The sequence below is a fragment of the Bos taurus genome, chromosome X, assembly GCF_002263795.3.
Source record: "Bos taurus isolate L1 Dominette 01449 registration number 42190680 breed Hereford chromosome X, ARS-UCD2.0, whole genome shotgun sequence".
Classification (NCBI taxonomy): Eukaryota; Metazoa; Chordata; class Mammalia; order Artiodactyla; family Bovidae; genus Bos; species Bos taurus.
The window spans coordinates 93,620,074-93,636,631 of NC_037357.1; the positions used below are offsets into that span (position 1 = coordinate 93,620,074).

The 16,558-nt window shown below is 36.6% G+C and overlaps 1 long non-coding RNA gene across 3 annotated transcripts in view; it reads left to right on the forward strand.

The window, feature by feature from the left end:
- LOC101904366 (uncharacterized) overlaps positions 1-1,912 on the forward strand; it is a 57,594-nt gene extending 55,682 nt beyond the window's left edge. For all 3 annotated transcript variants that reach the window (XR_009493577.1, XR_001495623.3, XR_009493578.1), the window contains one exon: positions 170-1,912. This is a non-coding gene — a long non-coding RNA (uncharacterized lncRNA). The remainder of the gene's footprint in view (positions 1-169) is intronic.
- Positions 1,913-16,558: the final 14,646 nt, after the last annotated feature.

Genomic DNA, 16,558 nt, shown 5'->3' on the forward strand with positions numbered 1-16,558 from the left:
GTTCAGGATGGGGGGACACATGTGCACCTATGGCTGATTCATGTCAATGTATGGCAAAAACCATCACAATATTGTAATTATCCTCCAATTAAAACATTAATTAATTTTTAAAAATAAAATAATGTTCTATATAATGTATATTGATACGTTTTTTTTTCTATTCCTTTAGAGAAATTGAAACAAATGGAGTACTAACAAATAGATACAATAGGAGGCAATTTCTCAACTTACAATGCATTTGCTCAATTGCTGAGGCTGAGGAATGACTGTTATGATAAAGTATGAATGAACTAATCTTTTCTTGAATAAGAAGAACAGTTCTGGGTGAAAATGCTTTCATTTTTCCTCCTCACTTTTTATAAGCTCCATTGACAATGACAACAAATGAAAAATATTGTGGAAAAGCCGAGACAAACAACTTCTTTAAAAACAGCTGTGTGAACTTTCGTACTAATGACTCCCTACCCAGCTCCTTCTCCTTGAGAGGGAGACATTTCTCATTTTATACAAGAAAGCAATTTGTTGTAAGAGTCCTTGAATTAAACCTTCAGAATAAAAGGAAGTTCAGAAACTATTTGAAGAGTCTTAGAAGCAATGCAAGCCACACTCTCAGGTTTATGTCAATTGATGTGGTAACAAATTCCCAAGAGCTCTTTCCCAAGACCTCTGATTGCAGGCAGCATTCAGTACTGAAGGATGATGACACACCAGCATTACAAGCATCCTAGAAGAATATGGGGGCAAGCTGTTGGCAGCAAACTACACCTACCTGGTTCAGTTCATGAACTGGCTGAACCCATTTGAAGCTTTTTATACTTGAGTTTAGCAGAAAAAATGGTACATCGAAGTGAGGTCAAGGAAAACAGCCATTTCCAAAATTAAAATGATAATTTGGACTTGCTAATATGCCTTACAAGTTAACCGATAGTGTTTCCTGACCTGGATTTTTCATATATAAGCTTTAGATCATAAGGTCCAAATAAATTTATAATTATAAGACAAACTTATACAGCTTCTATAAGGACTTAGATGACCATGAACACATACCAAAAAGAACAAGGAACAAGTTTTGAAATGAGAATGAGACAGTGACAAAAAAGTAATAAGATTGGTTTTTATATATTTATGAAGACCTAAGTTTATCAGATAAACTTAAAGCTATGCTTTATACACATCTGTTTTGTAGACAATGTAGATGACTAAAAAGTGAACTAGAATTGCCATAAAAAGAAAAAATGAACATAAAACTTAACTGCTACTGCTAAGTCACTTCAGTCGTGTCCAACACTGTGTGACCCCATAGACGGCAGCCCACCAGGCTCCCCTGTCCCTAGGATTCTCCAGGCAAGAGTACTGGAGTGGGTTGCCATTTCCTTCTCCAATGTGTGAAAGTGAAAAATGAAAGTGAAGTCACTCAGTCATGTTCGACTCTTTGCGACCCCATGGACTGCAGCCTAAGCGGTTTCTAAAACACTATTGGGATAAATAGATTGCCAGATAAAATACGGGGTGCTCAGTTCAACTTGAGTTTCAGAGAGACAATAAATATTTTTAGTATAAATATGTTGTAAGTATTGCAGTTTTTAGTCTGTTAAATTAGTATATTTTAGTGTTTAGTATCACATAATATGTATTATGTATATTGCACATGTATGTCCTAAATATTGCATGGAACATAGTTAAACTAAAATGTTAGTTGACTGTTCCATACATCAGCGTCACTTTTGCTGTCTCGTACACAGGGTTATTGTTAGCATCTTTCTAAATTCTATATATATGGTATGGGGAGGGAGGAGGGTTCAGGATGGGGAGCACATGTATACCTGTGATGGATTCATTTTGATATTTGGCAAAACTAATACAATTATGTAAAGTTTAAAAATAAAATAAAATAAAAAAAAATGTTAGTTGATATCTATATGAGATTCAAATTTAAACGACTGTACTTTTGTTTGCTAAATCTGCAAACCTAGATGGAGAGAGATCATTCTGGATAAGCCAGCAAGGTTTTTGGGAGAATATATTTTCCAAGAATTTGGGAAACTTTTGAGTCTTCAATCAGCTGTGCGATTTTGAGCTTGTCTGATTCTTAGTTTTCAGTTGTCAGTTAAATCATTTAAAGTATTATTGGTTTCACTTTTATGATTTATAAATATTCAAAATTAAAATGTCTTATTATTTGAAAAAAAATTCAGAGTTAATAGATTAAATAAGTTTTGGATCAAACTATATTATACCATGTATCAAAAATAATATGGTCAATATAACCCAGACAGTAAAATTGCTTATTTCTTCTATTTATATAATAAGTTGTATTTAGCTCTCCTTACCTTTATGGGCTTTTATGGAAATATGCTTATGAGAGATATACCTACCACCTACCTCCCTGTTTCAACCTCCCACTGACATTAACACCCTAGGAGGAGAAGGACCAAAGAGAAGCATGCTTTTTTATATACATAGGAGATGAAGTCAGTTGAGGTGATGGGGAGAGCACTATAAGAAACGACGACCAAGCTGGCTATTGGAGGGAAGCTGTAGTTTCTTTACTTCTTATTATTATGTTTGTACAGCTTTATTTCTTATTATATTTTGAGACCCAATTTAATCACTCATGGCTTTGAACAAATTGAAAAACCAAAGATGTGTTTTTGGCATCAGTCAAGTCTTGGTCTGTTGAGATTATATTAGCTGCAGGTCATATTCATCCTGAGGATGATCCTCCCATTTAGGAGATTTTTATAACTTGAGGTCAGGAATATCTCCCAGATACATTGGCTCAGGCTTTTACTTCTGTGTGTGTGTGTGTGTGTGTGTGTGTGTGTGTGTGTGTGTGTGTTTATGTAAATACTTTTAGTCACAGTTCACAGACCCCGTGTGTGTGTGTGTGTGTGTGTGTGTGTGTTTATGTAAATACTTTTAGTCACAGTTCACAGACCCCTACTGTCATTCATTAGGAGCTCTGAATATTTGTTATCTGTTCTACTCCTGAAGTGATTTAAGTTTGAATTACCTCTTTCAGGCACTAAAAAAGAAGCAAAAATCATATTTAAGCATTCTCTTTGATATTTTTACTTATGTAGTAAGATATAGAAATAAAGGAGAATGAGCTGAATCAGAAACCTGCCACTGGCTCTTGTACTTGTATGTACAGTACTGGATGGAGATAAACTATTATCAATCAGTCATTAGTTCATACTATTCTGAATATTAGTTAAGAATTAACAAGAATCTCTAAAAAAGTTTTGCTACATCCTTCAGTATAAGTGAAGTTTTTTCTTGAGAACTTTTATCAACACCTATACATTAAACTTTGAGCATCACTGATACCACCAAAGAAGATTCTGTAATCTCTTTGATAATACTGTCTTATCACCTGAATATAATAGGGAAAATGTTACTATATTATATCATCTGAATATTATAGGGGAAAACAACATGGAGAGAAAACCAATTCTAGGTCTGTAACAGCTTACTTTTAGTATTAAAATTTATTTACTCAATTAAATTTTCTTTTAATATCACCCAATCCTGACCATGCACAAAACTCTTGTTTCAGATTTCTTTTCCAGCAAACCTTCTACAATTTTCCTTTTTACTTTCAAATTTTGTCCTATTAACCCTTTTTTTTGTTTGTTTGTTTTCTTTCCAGGAAAAAATTACTTTCTTTTCCCTTTAAACTGCATTTCTATTCCTTGTATCTTTCTCCCTTTCATACAAAGATGTGACCCTTATTAATTTTATTACTTTTAATTACATATAATATCTAGAACTCTTAACTTTTAAAGACTTTTCCCTTTCTTTTTCTTCTGGTTTTGAATCTACTTGATTGAGTTAATTAGACTTTCTCAAGTCCTTGTGGGTTGTACTTACATTTCTGCTTTGTAGAGATTTGTAAAACAAAAATAGTTGCTTTTAATTTCCCAAAGAACATTTCTGCTACCTAAATTCTATAAAAAGATTGATTTGTATAGCTACATTTTCTTTAATTTGTCTCTTTATATCTTCAAGAAGATTTCCAACTAAACTAGAAATCAAGAATTCTACGAGAACTTCAGAGTTCAATTTATAATGCCTTTAAAAGTTTGGACCAAGTCCCTTTTTCTGTATACACAAATTAAACCCAGTGCAATTTATCCTAGAGGCAAAGAAAAACTCCATTATTGGTAGTATTAGCTCCTTGATATTAGCTTCATGTTGTGCGAGTTCAGGTAAGCCTGATGGTTTCCTTTAGCATTGAGAAGTGGAGTATTTCTGCAATGTCAGTAAACAAGGATGGTAAAGCCATCAGCAACCCTCCAAATGTGAATTTCTGAGCCCTGGAGGCACCCAGGAAGAAGAAAAAGACCTGCTATCTGAAAGTAATAAGGTTGCAGGCACTACCTGTGGTGAGCACTGAGGGGCTCAGGATGTGAAAAATGCAAGATTCTGGCCCCAGATAGCTGAGATGCATACGAAAGGAATGATTTCAGTGAGTCCAGACTCATGCATCTTCCCATACATGGAATAGCACTAAATTCCTTGATACTTGTTTTTCTTTAATTCACAAAGATACTTTTGATGTTAAAACTACCTGTCCTTTGTTGCAAACTTCTATATAACCTGACTCCCCCCTGCCCCTTTCTCCTCAGAGCAATTCTCTGAGGGCTACTTGAGATGCTGCCTCCTGGGCTTAAGACCTTAAAATTTCCACTAAATAAAACATAACTCTCAACTTTTAGGATGTCACGATTTTTTAAGTGAACAGCTATGGCAACCAATGAAGGCAGCAGAGCAGATTCTTTTCCTCCACCTGAACTCTACAAGGATCTAGAGCCTTGATACCAGCAGTGGCCCCTTTTGCCCATCTGCCTCCTCTGGGAGTCCAGACAGATTTAAGTGAGGCTCTCCTGGTTCTCAGATCTTCTGTACTGGTTGATGATCCTGAGTTTTATTTGATGGAGTATAGCAGGTACCTACCCTCTCTCACTTGAAAGACACTGGGGCATACTCACTCAAGGTCTAGATACTGGGTGGGGCTTGGTTAAAAGATACCAGGAATATCCACCCAGTTGAAAGATATTGGGAGGAGGTTGATTGAAAAATACCAGGAAAAAAAAAAAGAGAAAGATACCAGGGAATATCCACTCAGTGGAAAGGTGGGGAGGGCTCAGTTGAAAGATACAGAGGAATACCTGGGGCTTGGTTGAAAGATACCAAGGTTGCTCCATTGTAGGAGACTGTGTGGTCTGTGCTGGGTAGTTAGGTAAGAGGCTGATCTTATCTGATGCTTTTCCTCAATTCGGCTGCCTTCACAGAATTTATTGGACAAAAAAAAAAAAGTGAAGATACTGCATGAGAGCTTTGCTCTAAAGTAAAGGGACAAGACTCCTCCCAGCTAGTTATGGTTTTCTCAGGTGACTGAGAAATTTACAGTGGTGGTGGAGGCTGAGTCCTCTTACCATGAAATGGTCCCATAGGGAAACTTACTTATTAATGAAAACACTTGCTCATCCAGGGGTCACAAATAAGAACTGGCAATTCAGTGATCTGAGCATCCTCTATGGTCTTAGACCACTGGAGGGAGAATTCAAGACATGTAAAATGAGCTGAAATGACTCTGGGATGACTCCTGGAGGAGTTAAGCCCACAAGCACCATATAGGCCCACCAAAAAATCTCACTAGTAAAATTTATTCCTGCCAAGTTCAACTTAAAGTGGGAAATAAAATCTCTCAAAAACAAGGGGCATCAGAAAGTCAACTTCCAATTAACACCCTAGCCAGATTCACATACAGTGAGTACAGAACTCATACCTAGTTAATTGGGGGAATTATACTAAAGTATCAGTTCAGTTCAGTTCAGTTGCTCAGTCATGTCCGACTCTTTGTGACCACATGAACCACAGCATGCCAGGCCTCCCTGTCCATCACTAACTCCTGGGGTGTACCCAAACTCATGTCCATTGAGTCAGTGATGCCATCTAACCAAGGATATCTTGCCCTAAAATGAGGGGGCTCTTTTATTGGGTAAGCACTCAATAAAGGTTAACAACCTGGCTTGATAAAAATATCTTCAGAATTCTGATTTAAATAAAGGCTTTCTAAGAGGAAATTTGCATTTTTCTATGTCTTTTACATGTTAATACAGTTCTACCTGATCTCCCTAGGTCACTCTGTGTTTGTGCATTTTGTTTGTTCATGTTTTTAAAAACTTGTCCTTTGCTACACTGTTTTTTAGAATAAACTCTCCAAATTTAGGTAACATCCTCCCCCAGTGACTTAGGGGGTGGTCTATTGAGTCTTAATGACTTGAATATCTATTGACATATATTTTATTGGTGTCCAAATGATGGACCCTTTTAAAACTGGAGAAATACATTATCAGAGAAATGCAAATCAAAACCACAATGAAGTACCATCTCACGCCAGTCAGAATGGCTGCTATCCAAAGGTCTAAAAACAATAAATGCTGGAGACGGTGAGGAGAAAAGGAAACCCTCTTACACTGTTGGTGGGAATGCAAACTAGTACAACCACTATGGAGAACAGTGTGGAGATTCCTTTAAAAACTAGAAATAGAACTGCCATATGACTCAGCAATTCCACTGCTGGGCATACACACCAAGGAAACCAGAATTGAAAGAGATACATGTACCCCAATGTTCATCGCAGCACTGTTTACAATAGCCAGGACATGGAAGCAACCTAGATATCTATCAGCAGATAAATGGATAAGAAAGCCACGGTACATATACACAATGTACTATTATTCAGCCATTAAAAAGAATGCATTTGAATCAGTTCTAATGAGGTGGATGAAGTTGGAGCCTATTATACAGAGTGAAGTTAAGTCAGAAAGAAAAACACCAATACAGTATACTAACGCATATATATAGAATTCAGAAGGACGGTAATGATGACCCTATAGGTGAGACAGGAAAAGAGACACAGATGTAAAGAACAGTCTTTTGGACTCTGTGGGAGAAGGTGAGGGTGGGATGATTTGAGAGCACAGCCTTGAAACATGCATATTATCATATGTGAAACAGATCGCCAGTCCAGGTTCCATACATGAAACAGGGTGCTCAGGGCTGGTGCACCGGGATGAACCTGAGGAATTAGATGGGGAGGGAGGTGGGAGGGGGTTCAGAATGGGGAACACATGTACACCTATGGCTGATTTATGTCAATGTTTGGCAGAAAGTACTACAATATTGTAAAGTAATTAGCCTCCAACTAAAATAATTTAATAAATAAATAAAATCGGATAAACTAAAAATTGGTAAACCTTGTGCCCTCTCAATGTAAACAGCTGTTTTATTGGTACCTATAAAACAAAAAATCAAGTTAAATGTGAAAAAAAAATCTGATATTAAATAGACCAAGTAAGAACAACTTGTTTGGGAAGCTTATATTGTGGACGTTACTTCTCCTCAATGAGTTTTACAGTTGCCAGTAAGAACATTAGAATAATTAACATTAATAAAACACTTGTAAGGAAAGTCTAGCAATATTTGCAACAAGGTAAAAAACGTTTTAAGAGAAATTATATTAAATGAATAAAGAAATCTATAAATGCTTATTCAAAATGGGATAAGTAAAATGGATATCTATGTGATTAAAAACAAGATTTGATATTATTACACTGTTCAGTGCAGTTCAGTTGCACAGTTGTGTCAGACTCTTTGTAACCCCATGGACTGCAGCATGCCAGGCTTCACCAACTCCCATAGCTTGCTCAAACTCATGTCCACAGAGTTGATGCTGCCATCCAACCGTCTCATCCTCTGTTATCCCCTTCTCTTCCTGCCTTCAATCTTTCCCAGCATCAGGGAATTGCCCAAAGAGTTAGTTCTTCACATCAGGTGGCCAAAATATTGGAGTTTCAGCTTCAGCATCAGTCCTTCCAATGAACACCCAGGACTGATCTCGTTTAGGATGGACTGGTTGGATCTTCTTGCAGTCCAAGGGACTCTCAAGAGTCTTCTCCAACACCACAGTTCAAGAGCATCAATTATTCGGTGCTCTGCTTTCTTTATAGGCCAACTCTCACATCCATACATGACTACTGCAAAAACCATAGCTTTGACTAGATGGACCTTTGTTGGCAAAGTAATGTCTCTGCTTTTTAAAATGCTGCCTAGGTTGGTCATAGCTTTTCTGACAAGGAGCGAGTGTCTTTTAATTTCATGGCTTCAGTCACCATCTGCAGTGATTTTGAAGCCCCCCAAAATAAAGTCTCTCACTCTTTCCACTGTTTCCCCATCTATTTGGCATGAAGTGATGGGACTAGATGCCATGGTGTTAGTTTTCTGAATGTTGAGTTTTAACCCAGTTTTTTCACTCTCCTCTTTCACTTTCATCAAGAAGATCCTTCAGTTCTTCTTCACTTTCTGCCGTAAGGATGGTATCATCTGCATATCTGAGGTTATTGATATTTCTCCTGGAAATCTTAATTTCAGCTTCTGCTTCATTCAGCCTGGCATTTTGGATAATGTACTCTGCATATAAATTAAATAAGCAGGGTGACAATATACAGGCTTGATGTATTCTTTTCCCAATATGGAGCCAGTCTGTTGTTCCATGTACAGTTGCTTCTTGACCTGCATACAGATTTCTCAGGAGGCAGGAAGGTGGTCTGGTATTCCTATCTCTTGAAGAATTTTTCACAGTTTGTTGTGATCCACACAGTCAAAGACTTTGGCATAGTCAATAAAGCAGAAGTACATATTTTTCTGGAATTGTCTTGCTTTTTTCATGATCCGACGAATGTTGGCAATTTGATCTCTGGTTCCTCTGCCTTTTCTAAATCCAGTTTGAACATCTGGAAGTTCAGGTCATGTACTGTTGAAGCCTGTTTTGGAGAATTTTGAGCATTACTTTGCTAGTGTGTGAGATGAGTGCAATTTTGTGGTAGTTTGAGCAGTCTTTGGCATTGCCTTTCTTTGGGATTGGAATGAAAACTGACCTTTTCCAGTTCTGTGGCCACTGCTGGGTTTTCCAAGTTTGCTGGCATATTCAGTGCATGAGCCATACAAGGGAGCAAAAACTGAGAACTAATATGAAAGGACTAATAAAAATTTAAAAAGTAATTTGGACAGTCTTATGGACTCTGTGGGAGAGGGAGAGGGTGGGAAGATGTGGGAGAATGGCAGTGAAACATGTAAAATATCATGTAGGAAACGAGTTGCCAGTCCAGGTTCGATGCATGATGCTGGATGCTTGGGGCTGGTGCACTGGGACGGCCCAGAGGGATGGTATGGGGAGGGAGGAGGGAGGAGGGTTCGGGATGGGGAACACATGTATACCTGTGGCGGATTTTTGATATTTGGCAAAACTAATACAATTATGTAAAGTTTAAAAATAAAATAAAATTGGAAGAATAAAAAAAAAAAAAAAAGTAATTTGGCTTTGGGTTTAATCAGTAAGCTCAGGTCTTTGCTGAATGCTTTAAACAAATATTTGATGGTATGATAAATTAAAGTTACAGAACATAGAACTTGTAAAATTTCAGTTTAGTTAAAATCTTGTCACTAATTTAGTATTAGGTAATAGAACTGTTTTTTGGGAAACTAAAAGTAATTGACTTTCTCTTGCAAATCTCTAAAACCCAAAATGTAAATTCAGGCCACAAGGACCTGACACTGAACCTAGTTACCTCAATCAGGCAAGACTTGAAACCAAGGGGATAAAAGTGGTAGTTTTAAAATTCAAACTGCTGGGAATGCTCCCTCAGCCAAAGCTTACAGATGGTAAGTCTAAATCATCTGAGCAAGCAACTTTAATTCCAACTTTGTATTCCAACTCTTTTTAAACTACTAAGTTTATATTGCAAAACCTGGCTTGCAACTAAGCTTTTAAGTAAAGCCATGAGATATGTAGTCTCGTAGCATGAGATAGCATGGCTTCAGGTCCCATTACTTCATGGCAAATAGATGGGAGAAAGAATGGAAACACCGATAGACTTTATTTTCTTTGGCTTCAAAATCACTTCAGATGGTGACTGCAGCCATGAAATTAAAAGATGCCTGTTCTTTGGAAGGAAAACTATGAAAAACTAGAAAGTATTAAAAAGCAGAGACATTACTTTGCCAACAAAGGTGTGTCTAGTCAAAGCTATGGTTTTCCAGTAGTCATACATGGATGTGAGAGTTGGACCGTAACGAAGGCTGAGCACTGAATAATTGATGCTTTTGAATTGTGGTTTTGGAGAAGACTCTTTAAAAAAAATAATTTATTTATTTTGATTTGAGACTATTTACTTTACAATACTGTAGTGCTTTATGCCATACATTGACATGAATCAGTCATAGGTGTACTTGTGTTCCCCTTCCTGAACCACCTCCCCCCCATCTTCCTTCCCCATCCCATCCCTGGGGTCAACCCAGGGCACTGGCCCTGAGCACCCTGTCTCATGCATCGAGACTGGATTAGTGTTCTATTTCACATATGGTAATATACATCTTTCATTGCTACTCTGTCAAATCATCACACCCTCGCCTTCACCCACATAGTACAAAAGTCTATTATTTATGTCTGTGTCTCTTTTGCTGTCTCGCGTATAGGGTCATCGTTACCATCTTTCTAAATTCCATATATATGTGTTAATGTACTGTATTGGTGTTTTTCACTCTGACTTACTTCACTCAGTATAATAGGCTCCAGTTCCATCCACCTCATTAGACCTGATAAAAATGCACTCTTTTTAGTAGCTGAGAAATATCCCATTGTGTATAAGTACCACAGTTTCTTATCCATTCTTCTGCAGGTAGACATGTAAACAGGGCTGCGATGAACACTGGGGTACACTTGTCTCTTTTAATTCTGCTTTCTGTGGTGTGTATGCCCAACAGTGGGATTGCTGAGTCATATGGCAGTTCTATTTCCAGCATTTTAAGGAATCTCCACACTGTTCTCCATAATGGTTCTACTAGTTTGCATGCCCACAAACAGTGTAAGAGGGTTCCCTTTTCTCTGCACCCATTCCAGCATTTATTGTTTATAGACTTTTTGAATGCAACCATTCTGACTGGCATGAAATGGTACCTCATTGTGGTTTTGATTTGCATTTCTCTGATAATGAGTGATGTTGAGCATCTTTTCATGTGTTTGTTAGCCTTCTGTATGTCTTCTTTGGAGAAATGTCTGTTTAGTTCTCTGGCCCATTTTTTGATTGGGCCATTTATTTTTCTGGAATTGAGCTGTGGGAGTTGCCTGTATATTTTGAACACTAATTCTTTATCAGTTGTTTCCTTTAATATTATTTTCTCCCATTATGTAGGCTGTCCTTAAACCTTGCTTATAGTTTCCTTCGTTATGCAAAAGCTTTCAAGTTTAATTAGGTCCCACTTGCTTATTTTTGCTTTTATTTTCCTTATTCTGGGAGGTGGGTCATAGAGGATCCTGCTGTGGTTTATGTCAGAGAGTGTTTTGCCTATGTTCTCCTCTAGGAGTTTTATAGTTTCTGGTCTTATGTTTAGATTTTTAATCCATTTTGAGTTTAATTTTGTGTATAGTGTTAGAAACTGTTCTAGTTTCATTGTTTTGCAAGTGGTTGACCAGTTTTCCCAGTACCATTTGTTAAAAGGATTGTCTTTCCTCCAATTTATATTCTTGCCTCCTTTGTCAAAGATAAGGTGTCCATAGGTGCATGGATTTATCTCTGGGCTTTCTATTTTGTTCCACTGATCTATATTTCTGTCTTTGTGCCAGTGCCATACTGTCTTGATGACTGTGGCTTTGTAGTAGAGCCTGAAGTCAGGCAGGTTGATTCCTCCAGTTCCATTCTTCTTTCTCAAGATTGCTTTGGCTATCCGAGTTTTTTTTTTTTTTTTTTTTCCATACAAATTGTGAAATTATGTTTTATAGGTTTCTGAAAAATACCATTGGTAGCTTGATAGGGTTTGCATTGAATCTATAGTTGACTTTGGCTAGGATACTTATTTACACTATATTGATTCTTCCAATCAATGAACATTCTATATTTCTCCATCTATTTGTATCATCTTTCATTTCCTTCATCAGTGTTTTATAGCTTTCTATATATAGATCTTTTGTTTCTTTAGGTAGATTTATTCCTGAGTATTTTATTCTTTTCATTGTAATGGTGAATGGAAATGTTTCCTGAATTTCTCTTTCTGTTTTTCTGTTTTCTCATTTTAAGTGTATAGGAATGAAAGGGATTTCTCTGTGTTAATTTTATATCCTGCAACTTTACTATATTCATTGATTAGCTTTAGTAATTTTCTGGTGGTGTTTTTACGTTTTTATGTAGAGCATTATGTCATCTGCAAACAGTGAGTTTTACTTCTTTTCCAATCTGGATTCCTTTTTTTTTTTTTTTTTCCTTCTCTGATTGCTGTGGCCAAAACTTCCAAAACCATGTTGAATAGTAGTGGTCAGAGTGTACACCCTTGTCTTGTTCCTGACTTTAGGGTAAATGCTTTCAAGTTTTCACCACTGAGGATAATGTTTGCTTTGGGTTTATCATATATAGCTTTTATTATGTTGAGGTATATTTCTATGCCTGCTTTCTAGAGAGTTTTAATCATAAATGGATGTTGAATTTGGTCAAAGGCTTTCTCTGCATCTACTGTGATAATCATATGGCTTTTATCTTTCAATTTGTTAATGTGGTGTTTCACATTAATTGATTTGTGAATATTGAAGAATCCTTGCATCTCTGGGATAGAGCACACTTGGTCATGATGTATGATGTTTTTAATATGTTGGTGGATTCTGTTTGCTAGAATTTTGTTGAGGAGTTTTGCATCTATGTTCATCAGTGTTATCGGCCTGTAGTTTTCTTTTTTGTGGCATCTTTGCCTGGTTTTGGTATTAGGGTGATGGTGGCCTCTAAGAATGAGTTTGGAAGTTTACCTTTCTCTGCAATTTTCTGGAAGAGTTTGAGTAGGATGGGTGTTAGCTCTTCTCTAAATTTTTGGCAGAATTCACCTGTCAAACCATCTGCTCCTGGGCTTTTGTTTTTTTTAGAAGATTTCTTATTACAGTTTTGATTTCCATGTTTGTGATGTCTCTGTTAATATTTTCTGTTTATTCTTGATTCAGTTTTGGAAGGTTATACTTTTATAAGAATTCGTGCATTTCTTTTATGCTGTGCATTTCATTGGCATATAGTTGCTGACAGTAGTCTCTTATGATCCTTTGTATTTCTGTGTTATCTGTTGTGATTTCTCCATTTTCATTTCTAATTTTATTGATTTGATTCTTCCCCCTTTATTTTCTTGATGAGTCTGGCTAATGGTTTGTCTATTTCACTTATCTTCTCAAAGAACCAGGTTTTAGTTTTGTTGATATTTGCTGTAGTCTCTTTTGTTTCTTTTTCATTTATTTCTGCCTTAATTTTTATGATTTCTTTCTCTCTACTAACACTGGGGTTCTTCATTTCTTCTTCTTCTAGTTGCTTTAGATGTCGAGTTAGGTTGCTTATTTGATTTTCTCTTGTTTCTTCAGGTAAGCTTTTATTGCTATGATCCTTCCCCTTAGCACTGCTTTTACTGAATCCCATAGGTTTGGGGTTGTTGTGTTTTCATTTTCATTTGTTCCCATGCATGTTTTGATTTATGTTTTGCTTTGTTCAGTGATTTGTTGGTTATTTAGAAGCGTGTTTGCCTCCATATGTTTGTATTTTTAATGGTTTTTTCCTGTAGTTGACATCTAATCTTACTGCATTGTGATCAGAAAAGATGTTTGAAGTGATTTCAGTATGTTTTAATTTACCAAGGCTAGATTTATGCCCCAGGATGTGATCTATCCTGGAGAAGGTTCAGTGTGCACTTGAGAAAAAGATGAAATTCATTGTTTTGGGGTGAAATGTCCTATATATATCAATTATGTCTAACAGGACCATTGTATCATTTAAAGTTTGTGTTTCCTTGTTAATTTTCTTTTTAGTTGATGTATCTGTAGGTGTGAGTGGCGTATTAAAGTCTCCCAATATTATTGTGCTACTGTTAATTTCCCCTTTCATTCTTGCTAGCATTTGCCTTACATATTGTGGTGCTCCTTTGTTGGGTGCCTATGTATTTATAATTGTTATATCTTCTTCTTGGATTGATCCTTTGATCATTATGTAGTGTCCTTCTTTGTCTCTTTTCATGGCCTTTATTTCAAAGTCTATTTTATCTGATATGAGCTTTGATACTCCTGCTTTCTTTTGGTCTCCATTTGTGTAAAATATCCCTTTCCAGCCCTTCACTTTCAGTCTGTATGTGTCCCTTAATTTGTCGTGCGTCTCTTGTAGACAGAATATATAGGGGTCTTGTTTTTGTATGCATTCAGCCAGTCTTTGTCTTTTGTTTGGGACATTCAACCCATTTACATTTAAGGTAATTATTGATAAGCAGGCATAGAAGGAACATACCTCAACATAATAAAAGCCATATATGATAAACACACAGCAAACAGTATCCTCAATGGTGAAAACTAAAGCATTACCCCTTTAGTCAAGGGTGCTCAACTCTCACCACTACTATTCAACATAGTTTTGGAAGTTTGCGCCACAGCAATCAGAGAAGAAAAAGAAATAAATGGAATCCAGATTGGAAAAGAACAAGTAAAACTCAGTTTCCAGATGACATGATCTTCTACATAGATAAGCCTAAAGACTCCACCAGAAAATTACTAGAGCTAATCAATGATTACAGTAAAGTTGTAGGATATAAAATTAATACACAGAAATCCCTTGCATTCTTATACACTAACAATGAGAAAACAGAAAGAAAAATTAAGGAAACAATTCCATTCACCATTGCAACAAAAAGAATACAATATTCAGGAATATATCTACCTAAAGAAACAAAATATCTATATATAGAAAATTATAAAACACTGATGAAAGAAATTGAAGAAGACTCAAATAGATGGAGAAATATAGCATGTTCATGGATTGGAAGAATCAATGTAGTGAAAATGAGTATACTACCCAAAGCAATCTATAGATTCAATGCAATCCTTATGAAGCTACCAATGGTATTTTTCACAGAACTAGAACAAATAATTTCACAATTTTGTATTCGAGGAAATACAAAAAATCCTCTAATAGCTAAAGCAATCTTGAGAAAGAAGAATGGAACTGGAGGAATCAACCTGCCTGACTGCAGGCTATACTACAAAGCTACAGTCATCAAGACAGTATGGCTCTGGCACAAAGACAGAAATATAGATCAATGGAACAAAATAGAAAGCCAAGAGATAAGTCCACGCACCTATGGACACCTTATCTTTGACAAAGGAGGCAAGAATATACAATGGAGAAAAGACAATCTGTTTAACAAGTGGTGCTGGGAAAACCGGTCAACCATTTGTAAAAGAATGAAACTAGAACACTTTCTAACACCATACACAAAAATAAATTCAAAATGGATTAAAGATCTAAATGTAAGACCAGAAATTATAAAACTCTTAGAGGAAAACAGACAAAACACTCTTAGACATAAATCACAGCAGGATCCCCTATGACCCACCTCTCAGAGAAATGGAAATAAAAGCAAAAATAAGCAAATGGGACCCAATTAAACTTAAAAGCATTTGCACGATGAAGGAAGCTATGAGAAAGGTGAAAAGACAGCCTTCAGAATGGGAGAAAATAATAGCAAAGGAAGCAACTGAGAAAGAATTAATCTCAAAAATATACAAGCAACTCCTGAAGCTCAATTCCGGAAAAATAAACAACCCCATCAAAAAATGGGCCAAAGAACTAAACAGACATTTCTCCAAAGAAGACATACAGATGGCTAACAAACACATGAAAAGATGCTCAACATCACTCATTATCAGAGAAATGCAAATCAAAACCACAATGAGGTACCATTTCACGCCAGTCAGAATGGGTGCAATCCAAAAGTCTATAAATAATAAATGCTGGAGAGGGTGTGGAGAAAATGGAACCCTCTTACCCTGTTGGTGGGAATGCAAACTAGTACAGCCACTATGGAGAACAGTGTGGAGATTCCTTAAAAAACTGGAAATAGAACTGCCATATGACTCAGCAATCCCACTGTTGGGCATACACACCAAGGAAACAAGGACTGAAAGAGACATGTGTACTGCAATGTTCATCGCAGCACTGTTTATAATAGCCAGGTCATGGAAGCAATCTAGATGTCCATCAGCAGACGAATGGATAAGAAAGCTGTGGTACTTATACACAATGCAGTATTACTCATCCATTAAAAAGAATACATTTGAATCAGTTCTAATGAGGTGGATGAAACTGGAGCCTATTATACAGAGTGAAGTAAGCCAGAAAGGAAAACTTCAATACAGTATATGAATGCATATATATGGAATTTAGAAAGATAGTAACGATAACCCTATATGTGAGACAGCAAAAGAGGCATAGATGTATAGAACTATAACAGACTGTTGGACTCTGTGAGAGAAGGCAAGGGTGGAATGACTTGGGAGAATGGCATTGAATGATTTATATTATCATATGTGAAATGGATTGCCAGTCCAGGTTCAATGCATGGGACAGGGTGCTTGGGGCTGGTACATTGGGATGACTCAGAGGGATGAGATGGGGAGGATAGTGGGAGGGGGGTTCAGGATGGGGAA